Source organism: Tympanuchus pallidicinctus, unplaced genomic scaffold (assembly GCF_026119805.1).
Source record: "Tympanuchus pallidicinctus isolate F22 unplaced genomic scaffold, pur_lepc_1.0 scaffold5, whole genome shotgun sequence".
NCBI classification, from domain to species: Eukaryota; Metazoa; Chordata; class Aves; order Galliformes; family Phasianidae; genus Tympanuchus; species Tympanuchus pallidicinctus.
In genome coordinates, this window is record NW_026294769.1 from 64,918,778 (window position 1) to 64,932,547 (window position 13,770).

A 13,770-nucleotide genomic window follows, 5' to 3' on the forward strand; every position below is an offset into this window, starting at 1 on the left:
AAAACCCAATGAAAACCCAATGAAAATATTTACCACCTCATTACACTGCTTTGTGTAATCCAGCTGCTTTGTTCTGCACATTAGCTGATATGAAGAAATGCCTACTTTGTGGTGTAGCCTGGATAAATGGTGTAATATCCATAGGATTTCAGTAATGATGTAGATAAACACTGAACAACCTCAGATCACACAGTTACCAAGGGACTTTTGACCAAACACCACAGCCAGTGCCAGACATCTGACAAGGTTCATAACAGATGTAACTGCCCCCAGAATGTGTTAGCCATGTGGGCTGTCAGGAAGATGAACTCCCCAAACCACTGTTTCTGTGATCAACAGAAGAATCCAATTGCTTTCCTATCTTGGAGATTAAAAATTAATTTCTTTTTTGAGGCTTTGCCTAGTTTCTAGATCAGGAAACTAGAAGTAAAAAAGCCTGATGTTAGCAGAAAATGTTTTAACATGATGTTATACTGCATTTGTTAAAAATATTTACTTAAATAATTACATACCGGTTTGAACCACAAATCTAGTCTTCTTATGTTAAAAATATTGCTATGTTTTTTCAAAAATTGAAACACCTAGCAAGGCCAACATTCTCCTTGGAACAGCCTCAGTTTTGATAGATGTGATTATCTGACTGATGTATTCATTCAATAGATAAAAAATCTAAATGTATAAGTTTTCTCTAAATCAGTAATGATCTTCACTGAAGAATCACTCTCTGATCATTCATACATAGGAACAGAGCACCTAAAGAACCTATTTGGGTGGCACTGCAGAAGTCTGTTTTCCCCTATTTGCAAGATGTGCTTGGATATAAACAAACACAACAGGCATTTTTCTCTATAATGTCGTAAAATCATCAAATCATTCAGGTTGGAAAAAACCTCTAAGATCATCTAGTCCAAGCATCCACCTACCACCAATACTGCCCACTAAACCAAGTCGCTGTCACTTCTCCACGCTTCTTCAACACCTCCAGGGGCAGTGGTGACTCCACCACCACCCTGAGCAGCCTGTCCTATGTTGTATATCGTAATCAATTGCAGTTTGTTCAAAAAATTAAATGTATTTCTGGAAACAAACAAACAAACAAACAAAACAGCACCCAGTGCTTACATTCTTATCCAATTCATGTTTATATTACATTGGCTAATTTCTCTCTACTCGAGGATTTTGGGGACGTGAGCTGGTTAGTTTAATAAGTGCATATACATCATGTATATGTATATAGAACCTTACCAGCATGCAGCATGCTGGCTCTTAGTTTTGGTCAGGGTTTATTAGCAAAATTATTGCATAATAAAATGCCAATCTGATTTTTTTAAATTTATTTTTGTCTAAGAATAAAATGATTGCTATTCATGTAGTCAGGGTGCTAACTTTCACTCTGGCTTAGGAGGCATTCTGAAGGAAGGTGTGTTTCTTTTCAGATCTGGGTTAAGTTTCAAATATATTTCTAGACTCCAAGGAAGTACATAACACTGCAGATGATATATTGTTATTTCATGGCTATAGCAGAAAAGTTCTTTGGCCTCTTAAGTTGCATAATTCTATTAAGGCAGAGCTTCATTTGCATTTAAACCACTTTTTCTATGCTTTAGTTATTTATTGGAAACTTATGGCAACTGAAGTATCAGCTTTATTCTGCTCCCACTGAATTCCCTGTCAGATTCCTGAGGCCAATACTGCAAATGGAGTTCAGAGAGTTTGGCTCCAAGTACCATAGATTTTTTTCCAGGAAAATTTTTCTAGACAGATATTTGCCAAAAAATAACAAAATAGTTCAGCAGGCAAGCAAAAATGAATGTACTCCCCTTGTAACTGAATAATGGCCTCGAGGGTAAAGCAAGGGAAATTGAGGTAGTACTTGAAATCTGAACCTTCTGTATGATATGAGGTAAATTAGCTCAGCTCAGTTTTCTCCTTCTTTCAGACTGGGAAATAATTGCTGACCTTCTCAGATGAGCTGTGAAGATGAATTACTTGAGATTTTTATTCAGTCCTAAAAAGCCCTGAATGTTCTTAATGTGTATTCCCATTGAACCATCAAGCACCATAAGTCTCTTTTATGTCCAAGTCCAGGTGAAGGCTGGTAACCAGTGGTGTCCCCCAGGGATCTGTCATGGATCCAGTACTCTTCAACATCTTTAGCAATGAAATAGATCATGGGATTGAGTGCATCCTCAGCAAGTTTGCTGATGACACCAAGCTGAGCAGTCAGGTTAATAGAGCTGAAGGAAGGGATGCCATCCAGAGGGACCTTGATAAACAGTAAAGGTGGGCCTTTGTGAACCTAATGAGGTTCTACTAAGTTTCGCACTTTTGTCAAGGCAATCTCAAATATGTATAAAAACTGGGAGAAGAACTCCTTGAGAGTAGCCTTGCTGAGATGGACTTAGGAGTCCTAGCTGATGAAAAACTTAAAATGAGCCAGCAGTGTGCATTTGCAGCCCGGAAGGCCAATGGTATCCTGGGTTCCAGGAGAAGAGAGGTGGCCAGTCAGGAGAGGGAGGTGATTGTCCCCCTCTACTCTGCCCTCATGAGGCCCCAGTTGGAGTACTGCATCCAAATCTGGGGCCCTCAGCACAGGAAAGATGTAGAGCTTTGGAGAGGGTCCAGAGAAGAGCCACAAGAATGATCCCAGGACTGGATCACCTCTCCCATGAAGACAGGACGAAGGAACTGGAAAAGAGAAAGATGCAGAGAAACCTCATCGTGGCCTTCCAATATTTAAAGACGGTTTATATACAGGAGGGAAATCAACTTTTTACACAGGTAGATAGTGATAGGACAAGGGGGGATGGTTTTAAAATAAAGGGAGGAAGATTTAGATTAGATGTCATGGGAAGGTTTTTTACTGAGAGACTGGTGAGGTGCTGGAACAGGTTGCCCAGAGAGGTTGTGTATGCTGTCCCTGGAGGTGTTTAAGAACAGGTTGGACGGGGCCATTTCTGCATGAAAGACAGCCCAAGCCTGGGTTCTGGGTATTTTTTAATTCAGGTAGTCATCAGAGTAAGTCATCAAACATCCTTCACCAAATGATTTATATCAAGACTGTAAGAGGTATTTAGACTTTGCTGAAGCCAATATTGAACATAGGACCATGAGGTCACCATGCTTATTGCAAGCTTCAATGCTGAGACATCAAGGAACCTCAATTTTTCACTTTGTCAAATGAGACAAATGCAATCTATCTACTGTGAAAAAAAAAAAAGAAAAAAAAAGAAAAAAAAAAGAAAGAGAGACAATGCATGCAAATATGTCTGAGAGCTTGAAGGAGATATAAAATACAATCCTTTGGTTATGCAAAACTACAGAAATGCCATGAACCACTTACCTAGCACTTTTTACGTCCTTTATATTCAGATTTACATTTTGTAATTTAGGTTGTCCAACAGTTTGTTTTGTATGTAGAAACTGTAAACTATCCTGTGGTATAGGAAAAAAGTAACATCTGAACAGCTGCCTTTCAATGGACTGCATTTGGGACCACCCCAGAGAGTGGGAATGGACACTTTCTCATCTGAGGACACTTCCCGGGGCTACTTGAGGCAACACCCATGAGAATTCAGGCCACAGACAGACACTCAAGAAGTACAAAGGTTCTGCATGAGCCTTTTCCATAGGTAGCCTTATGAAAGATCCAACCTCTAAGATCATTATAGCAGCTGGAAGCTTCCATAGTGATCATAGGTCCACGCCTTGTGGATTTTGATATTTTCAGATGCCAAATCTGGACTGTGGAGGTGGAACCTTTCTTTAACAGCCGGAAGAACCCCAACTCTAAATGCAAAGACATCACTGGACAGACTAGGACAAACTGGAGCAACTCTCCCAAGCTGCCCTACATGAAACTGGTTTTACTTCTTTGAATTCAGAACTGCAAACTTCATAGTGATTAGCAAGTTAATACTCAAGTTATACCACTTAATTAAAAAAAAATAATAATCACTTTATTTATTCCAACACTGACAAGAATTAGAGACCACTCTGCATGTTCTTTGGCCCATGGAAATGCCATATGTGTTACAAAAACACATCCTGACTTGACTGAGGAGGAGATCATTAGTCAGTCTGTCCACCTGGGTCAAGGTTAGATTGTTTAATGAAGTAAAAGACTATTTTTGTATAAGACCCTCCATACTAGAGCTTGCAGTGTGCGTAAGGTAATTTATAGACTTCATGCAAAGTGATGGTTAGCTTCATTCCAGATATTTAACAGGAGGCAAATCAGTGGAAATGAGGAAACCAATTGCCTGTGTTGCTGTCAGTAAATTGGTTGATCTCCTTGGCATTATGTTAATGAGATTGTCTAGTGAACGATGTTATTCTTTAATTGTCTGCTAAACAGGCAATGATTATGATTTTGTTTTTTAACTTCAGCTGGTTGTTTCAAATGAAATGCTCCATTTCTTTGCTTTAAAACATCATGCTGTTTTGCATTAATTCTACATCCAGTTGGGGAACGTTGTTGAGTACTCAGGATGGCAGGAGCCAAAACAAAACTGGGAACTGTGGTTTTGCATGAAGTCTGGGGCTTGTTTACACACATGGAATGTGCATGGGATAAATCCTACTTCAATTCTTACCGAGGCACCACATTATCTGTCAAAGCACTAGATCTGGCTATGGCAGCACATGATTACCAACCAGCCCACTGTTTGAACTGGTCCCATAACAGTATGAAACTCAATTGCAGTTGATATAAAATTTCACTGTAATTTCCTATAAGACTGACAGGAAATGCTCCAGTGCTGCAGTGGAGTTTTGCCATCCAGGCAGCAGCTGCAGACAAACCAAGTGATAATTCTGGCTGATCATTGCGCAGATACAAATTTCTTACTCAGAAAACTCCCCCTAAATGCATCAGAAAGTCCTTTCTTGTAGTGCTCAATTGCTGCTCGAGCCTCTGAGAAGCAATGATGTTGGCATTGCCGGACACAGAGCCATCATGCTCTGTTTTATACAGTTTAGTGAGCTCAAGGTGTTTAGATTCACATTGCCTCACAGCTCCAAAATCCCTCCCATCATGCACATATATGTAGGATGCTCTGAAGTTTCAGTCTGTGGATTATATTTGACTCAAGCTGCCATAGAATGATAAACCTCAACAGTTTAGCAAATGTTCATACAGAACAAGCAATTCTGCTTTAAGTGATCATTTCCAGAATAATTCTGCAGTTTCTGAGTGACCAATAGCATCAGAGGATGCCGCTCTTTTAAAGATTGTTTGAGTTGAATTGCCAATTTCCAAAGTGTAAACTACCTAGATTACTATTTAACTGCATTCGTTCTAGCCCATGGGTTGCCAAATTACTCTTTACAAGTGTAATTTGTAAAAAAATGGTATTAAGTGTTCTCAGCTACTTTGATAAAGATGGGGAAGAAAGGCAGAAGCAAAACTAATCTTCACCTGCTCTTCATTTTTTCTCTAATCATGGAATAGCCCAAAGTGGAAGGGACCCACAAACCAGCTGGCCAGCACTGTCCTTTGAAAGCCATCCTATCTTCACTCCATGAGCTTATTCCCTCTGCAGCTGGTCTGTGTGCCTTGTGTCTTGAAGCCAACTTAATACATTGCCCAACTGTAGTAGATCCCTGTCTTCCCTTTGTGGTGATCTCACTTATCTCTAGATAAACCAGGAAGGCAGGGAAGATAAGCTTGCAGCTCAGTGGAGACAAAGAAAAACTTTGTTGTGTGCTCCTTCATGTTTTGGTACTACTAATGTTCCTATGTTGCAGAGCTCCTTAGTCAGCACAGGCTGAAGCTTCAGATATGTTGTTAAAATTTCTGCTCTTCCACAGGATTCACACCTGTTCCTTGACAAATTCTTCTGAATGATGTCTGGGCACCAAAATGTCACTTCTATAAACAACAGGGAAATACCAAAGTGGTTTAGGGACACTGTTGGGCTTCAATTCCAACTGTAGATACTGCTATATAACGTATCAGTTCAGTGGGTCGACAGTAATGTGAGTAGTAATGCACATGGCAGAGTCAACCAGTGACCTCTGGAGGACCCTCCCAACCACTAGATGTCAAGTGGCCACTTTACCTCAAATTCATGCTCAAGAGTGAATTAACATTTCATCAGCTTGGATGGTCATAGGGTCCAAGACCTTCCCAAGTCAGAAAAATCTGTAAGACTTCCTTTAGTCCAATGCCTCCCCCTGCATGGCTGTTTCTGTCTCACACAGCTTGGAAGGACTTCTGATGAGAAACAGCCTTCTCTTTCCTCAGGGAAACCTGGCAGTCTTTCAGTACAAATGAAAATTCCTTCAGGGACAATACAGCAGGCTGCCACCCAAACCAGACTCCCCCAAGTCAATGTGGATGTCTATTTTAAGGATGCTGTGTACAAATCACTGTTCTTCTCAGTTGACTACAACAGAAAGTAGCTAGCTCCTTGTGTCTGTGCCATACATGAATCCTACTCAAGATGACTGCAAGCTCTTCCCAGCTCTTTTGGATCAAACCTCTGTAGCCTGCATCTTGCAGTCTTCTGCTGTAAGAAAACTCTTTTTCCCATTCTTGTTACAGCTCATTCATTTGCTCTGTGGTTCCCAGGCACATAGATTCATGGCCTGCACTGCTTACATTTCCCTGTCCTAGTTAAATAAATGTAATCGGCACTCAGGATACTATTTCTCCCAGTCAAGTAAAGAAAACATTCTCCCTTGTCAGGCAGTGTTTAACAATATGCACACATAACCCTACAGCTATCCTCTGGATATTTGAATTTACTGCAGTTCCTGGCTGTGCTCGGTGGTATTACAGTTCAGCCTACCAGAAGAGTAGATAATAATTTTTGTCTTTCATCCAAGGCTGATAGTGCAGATCTTACCTTTGCTCCATGCAGACTACATCTTTATTCACTTTTATTATGATTAGATATTTAATCTGCAGAAGAAATATTTGGTCAGAAATTGCAGAGGCTGCTCTGAATTCTGATGATACTGTTATCACTAACAGCTCATTGGAAATAGAAAGATACAGTGTGTTGGGTACTAGAAAAATACGAAATGGAAAAAAATAGGTCTCATCCCCCAGCCTACCCCAACGGTTGTCACACCATGTAAACTATCACCTTCCACTAATTACCTTTCTTACATTGTGCATATGGGCAAGCCAAAACACAGGGCAGCATTTTGCCCTCTTGCATCAGGGTGCACTCAGCAGGAAACTCCAGTTCTGTTTCTGCTTTGCCACTAAATGACTGAGTCATCTGCAAGTTACCCATCAGTGCTCATCCTCCACATGTAAACATTTTGAAATCTCAGCCTGAAAGCCATTATGAAAGTAGATATTGTCGATTCGATGCAAATCTTGAAAACATCTGAAAAGAGCGTTGCATTTGAGCATGACTAACATCGATATCAAAGACAGCTTTTTAAGTCTCATGCATAGTGGCAGGGTGAATATGGTTCTGCTCAGTGCTTTCTATCTTGCATTCCTCCAGACAGAACTCATTCAGATAAGAGTGAATCCCTCCTTACTTGAAAGCCATGCCAGGGAGGGCTCAGTGTAATGAAAATGACAAAAAGACAAGTAGAGGATGGAGTTTCAGCCTTCAACAGCAGATAGGATGTCTGGTTTGGTGACTACAGGTCTAGGGCAAAGGCAGGGAAAAGGAGATTCACTCCAAGGAGCTCTTCTGGGCAGTTTCCTCCTCTCAGTCAAAAGGCCCAAGTTTGCACAAAGGCAATTCTGATAGCTAAGCATTAAAAAAAAACATTTTCTAGCTTTCAGAGTAAGGGGCCTAGAGACTTTTATAGAGACAGAGGACATTTGGTGGATATTTAGATATAGAATTCTTGGCATATCCTGCTCACGGCACTTTGGAAATTGCCAGGAGCATCCTGCACTGTGTGGCTGCTCTGCTGCCTCCAGCTCTTGGAAAACTGGAGAGAGTGAAATGAGAATTTTTTTCTGGGAAAACAGATGTATAATCAAATTATTCTCAAATTCACATTAAAAAATACATCAGATTTGGGTCACTGAATCATCATTCCTGGCAAATAGCTTTCCACTAACTCACTGGATGCTATGGTTCCAGTGACTCAGTAGCCAGCCTTTGTACATAGCTGAGCTGCTGCCACCAGCACAAGGAAGGGCACATAAGGCTCCAGGGATTTAACATGATGGGGAGTGTCCTTTTCCAAAACTGCCAAGCTGGATGGCAGTGGTGACCTCACACCACCTCCCTTAAAGAAGCCATACACGTGGGAAATACCAGTTCAGTCCCTACTATTAACAGGGCTTCAGCTCTTGTAAACACTGCACAGCAAGGCCTGTGTTTTTATAGCAAATGTGAAATGTACATGAATACAACACATATTTTCCTTTGCTCTTTCCTGACTGAGTGTACTTTGGCCCACTATACATCTGGCATTGTCGGCTGGTGATTTACTGCCAGCAGTAAGAATAAGTGAAAGGTACAGAGGGAAAATGCACAAGGTCAGCAGCTCATGGGGACCCAGAGAAGCAAACCCAAACCTTCCAGTGAGACCAAAGGGGTTGTGTTGTAACCACACTGTGTGGGGCCGTACACCTTTGCAATATGCAGCTCTGTGTGCCTTGTTCTGTGCTGTAAGCAACACAGTTGCAGAAACAAACACAACATATGGCCCTGATTTTGTTTCCGTGCCCTGCTCTATAAACAGAGAAAATGGTGAGATGCACTTGGCTTTTTAGGAAAACAGAAAGAAGCCAAAATACACTGAATGTGAAATTGTGTTAGTTACCTGGCATCATTATCTGCCCTGTGCAGCAGGGGTAGATGAGGAAAGGTGTCCTTGATCTGCAGAGCAGGAACCCAACTGCAGGTGGGGGGTATCTACCAGATGTCTCCGCAAGAGGCTGCTGCACATGAGCTGCCCATGAGAGAAGGACACAGGATAACAGGCTGAAGTGATCCATAATTTTGAGATCCAGCTCCACACTGAGCAGTAGTACCTCTTAAATTTCTCCAGGGCAAGCCATGCCAAGGAAGTGTGTAGATGTGATACTTAAGGACGTGGCTTAGTGAGCAGTATTGGTGGTAGGTGAACTGTTGAACTGGATGATCTTAGAAGTCTTTTCCAGACACACCATTCAGTTGGTTCATCCAAAAAACATTTTTATTTTGTCTTAATTATTCCAGTGAAAATAAGTAAGATTTACCTATGAACTACAGGTGCCTGCAATGCAGACATTTACCTCTTTGGTAACTATTACCTCCTATATTCAGTCATTGCAAAGCCATGGAGTCTTTCAGGGTTCTGGTCAGCTCATTAAAATGCAAATGGTTAAAATGAGTCAGATGAGCACTTCAAGTTCCTATTTCTTCCTCATTATATCTAAAACAAGAGGAACAATTACAAGTGAAGTGTTTTGTCCTGTCTCTTGAGGCTATAGTGGGATTATAGAAAATTGAGATGGCCAGCTCTTAGATAGCTGGAGACGGACAGATGCGCTCCCACCAACTGAGCAACACAGGCAAACAGCGCCTTGTAAGGATTAAAGAATAACTGTGTTCTGCTAGTAACAAGCATATGGTTGTCAAGAAACCTTCCAGGCTTCCTAAATAGGTAAGAGCTTAATCTAGGAAGAGATGGCCCACCACTCAGTTGGAGTAAGAAAGTAAGTCTGTTCCCTGCCATCAGGAGAGGTGACAAGGCAGAAAAGCCTAAAGTGGAGTCATGCAAACTGTGAACTAATTGGTTTAGACATCAAGACTACTTCTCCCCAATGATAGCATGAAAAAGCAGGGTCTGGCATCTCCAAATTGCTCAATGTTGTCTTGGGTTGTATGTTGTAGATAAATACCTGTATGAGGAGTACAAAACTGGGTATGAGCTTCTCATGGCAACATACAAAAACACAGTTTGGCACCCCAGAATAACCAGTCTCCAATATCCGCTGAAGGAACGAGGCCATTCTTGACCATTCAAGGTTCTACCTAAAGTGTTTTGCAAAGCGCTGAGCTCACACCTAGAACCAGCCACATGATCTCTGTCTTTTCTTCCACCTCAGCTATCCAGGCTGTGAACTCTCTGTCCCATGGACTCTCTCTTGCTCCACATGTGTTCATTCTGTTTACTGAAGGGATAAACCCTTCCTAGTAGAGATTTCAAAGCAGTATGGTGGTTCAAATGATTATTATTAACAATTATTAATAATAGGTAATAGACCTATTATATTAAGAGATAATAACAGATATATAATTATAGATAATAGTGCAATGAGAAACATTTGGGAGAGGAGTCCTTGGAAGGTGACATGACTGTGTCCATGTAACCTTTATTCTGAGTTTCTACAAACATCCTCAAAATCCAGATTTCAGACTTTCTGCCCAACAGGCACATGAGCCTGCAACATCAACAGTGTTCAGCGTGGACAAATCTGTGGTGTAAAAGCCATCAGGATCTAAACAGTGGGCCTGTGGGGAAGATAATAGCACTGCTTACAGGGCAAGAGCAAAGTTCTGGAAAAAGAGAATGCTTTCATTTCCTAGTACAGCTCTGGGAACAGAGGTGCCTTTCTGAGCTTCTGGAACAAAGTTATCTCAGAAAATACAACTAAGGAGGTCAGACCAGCTACAGAGTAAGCTCATTTAAAAGCATCGTACAGAGGATTTTTATTTTTATATGGCTTTTGACCTTGAAATCTAAAGGAGCTGTCAATCCACACAAACAATTCACTGTAATGCTAGGTCCAGAAAATGCAGACAAGTCAGACATTTCCACATCAGCTGCAAGGCCTTTAGAAATACACGCACATTAGTGGGCCTCTCCTTAATGCAGTGTGTTTTGAAGATAAGCAACAGACTGCTTGTCAGCAACACTTTCCTGCCCACAGAGCTGACAGAGTCACTGTCCCCAGGGGTGTTCGAGAAACATGGCACTGCGGGACATGGTTTAGTGGGCATGGTGGGATGGGTTGATGGTTAGATCAGAGGATCTTAGAGGTCTTTTCCAACCAATGTAAGGATTATATGATTCTGTGTTTCTATGATTCTGTGATAAAGTTACTGGCAGCATTTTCCTTTCATTTGCCCAGTGTGAGTGATGAAGGATGAGCACACCAACACCTGAGAAAGGGAAATCTGGGCATGGAAACAAGTCAGGATATATTTCAGCTGTGTGAGTTCAGAGAAACCAGGCAGTCCCTGAAAGGAAATCAGGTTCCACAAAGTGTCAAAAGACTCTGTCTTGCACCCAAAAGCTTTTATAGACACATGGCCTTCCCCTGGGACAGAGGGTGTTCTGTGCCCTAAACACTGACCTCACAGAATTCAGTTATTCTCCAGATGTAAACACAAAGTTCACACTGCTACGTGCCTACAGAGTAAGCAGAGCATTAAGAGCCAGATGCTAACCTGTGCAGAAAACAAGTTATTTGGGTTCCTTTGCTACATTTTAGAAGGATGTTCAGTACTGAGCAATCTCCTGCTGTCAACAGTTCCCTCTTACAGCAGCACTCTGCGGTGCTCTGTCTGCTCCTCTCAGAAAGAAGAGACCATGTGGCCAGAGAGAGGCACAGCAGCTTCCTGCAGGGTGGGTACCTTCAGGGTCATGTGCAATTGGCAGGCAGCCTGCCATTGCTGCACCAATATAGAATCATCCTTAGAGTTGGAAAGGACTTCTGAAGGCCATCTGGTCCAGCTTCCCTGCAGTGAACAGGGACACCACAGCTAGATTAGGTTGCCCAGGGCCTGATTCAGCCTCACCTTGAAAGTCTCCAGGAACAGGGTATCAACCACATGTCTGTGCGACCCGTTCCAGTGCTTCACCATATCATGATATATCAGATATCAGAGGACGCTGAAGAGGAAACAGTTTTCATCCCAGGTCATCAAACTGTAACTTTACGTTTTAATGAGGCAACATTGCAGATTCATATGTCAGGGCAATAAACTACCTCCAACGATGTGAATTCCTAAAATATTTCAGCAGATTCTAAAGACAAAGCAGGGCTGTAGCTCTGACTGCAGCACATGTTTTCCTGGCTGCATTATAGCTCAGGGATTTAAACAAACAGACAGCAATGTGGAGAATGAAAGGCTTCCAATGCCACGTGCTGGGCACAGCAACCCTGGAGGCTGCACAACTTCGTGGTGCTGCAGGGACTGGACCTGCTACTTTGGGGTTGGCTGAAGAAACCAATCCAGCACATGGACGCTCCTGGCCCTGTTCTCACCAGCTGCTCTCTCACTGCAGCACAGCCTTGGGGAGGACAATGGCCTTGCAGTGAGGGCTCCAAAAATAGCAAAAATGGGCTTACAAAATAAATCTATCCCCCAAAACATACCGAAAAAAATGCAATGGCAGAATGGTTGCTGGGACTTGTTGGATGATGATGAAGTGCAGTTGAAAAGAAATGTAATCCTTGCTTGAGGTTTGCACTCGGATTTATGGGTGATAGTAAAAATAAGGTTTCATCCCAGCAGCAGCAGACCCGGTGCTATTCATTATAAGCAGAAAAAAGGCTGTGTCTCCTCCTCACTCATTCTTGCTCATGAGTTACTTTCCTCATATAATGGCATTTTGTTCAAACTGACTGGACCTGACTGCAGTACAGGACAGCTGGATAAATGTCTTTCTAAAATATTTGCTGCAAACCAAATCCCTTCTTAGCACACCAGGAGCAACAGCCTGAATACATCTTCTTGATAACCCCCTACAGGTACTGGAAGGTACTTTTAGGGCTGAGCTATCCTCTGTCCATACTGAACAAGCCCAAATTTCTTGGCCTCTCCTCATATCACTCCAACCCCAGCCATACCAGTGACATCTGCTAAACTTCCCTAAGTTTCTCAATACCTTTCTTACACTGGCGGTCCCAAAAGTGATCACAGTATAAAGATGGGGACTAAACATTTCAGCTCTCCCACGGGAGTTTGCTTTGGAGACATCTGAAATACTAAAGCCAAAAGAGATAACAAGAATGACCTCTTCTACAAAGTTCACCAATGTCCCCTGACATCTAAGTGAGGCAGAACACACCTTGTAACTGCTTTTCTGCTCTTAAACTGAGACCTCACTTAAGGTTACCACTGGTACAGTGCTGGAGCATGACACTTGCCTTGTTGGAGGTAAAAACTTCAGGTGGGCCAGGTGGTTCTTGATCCTATGCACTGGCAGGGACAACTGATCTGCAATGGGAAACCGGAGAAGATGATTTAGGAATCCACTGAGCTGGGCAAATGGCAAACTTCCCACTGGGGCATGAAAACAAGGGCATGACAAGCAGGCATGTGAAGTGATTCTCTGTCACACAGCTGTGCTGGCAAAAAGCAGCCAGCCCTTGCACTACAGACTCGGGATACACGAGCACCAAGAACAGCAGTAGCATAAGAAATTATGCAGACACTTGCCTGGCAAAGAGAACAAGTCGTGACTCTCCTCAGCCCGATGATTATGTGGAGGTCGTAAACAGGGGCAGTACTCCAGGTCTTCTTAGAATGTACTGCTCTTGCTCAATTTACTTTGCAATAACAGCACGTTGTCCTCACGTAATACATCTTCACAAGATGTAGGATGAGAGGTAATGGCCTAAAGTTACACCAGGGAGGTTCAGGTTGGATATTATGAAAAATATCTTCTCAGAAAGAGTGGTGAGGCATTGGTGCAGACTACTCAGGGAGGTGGTGGAGTCATTGTCCCTGGAGGTACCCAGGAAACATGGAGATGTGGCACTGAGCGACGTGGTTCAGTGGGCATGGTGGTAACAGGTTGATGGTTGGATTAGGTGACCTTAGTGGTCTTTTCTATGATCAGAGA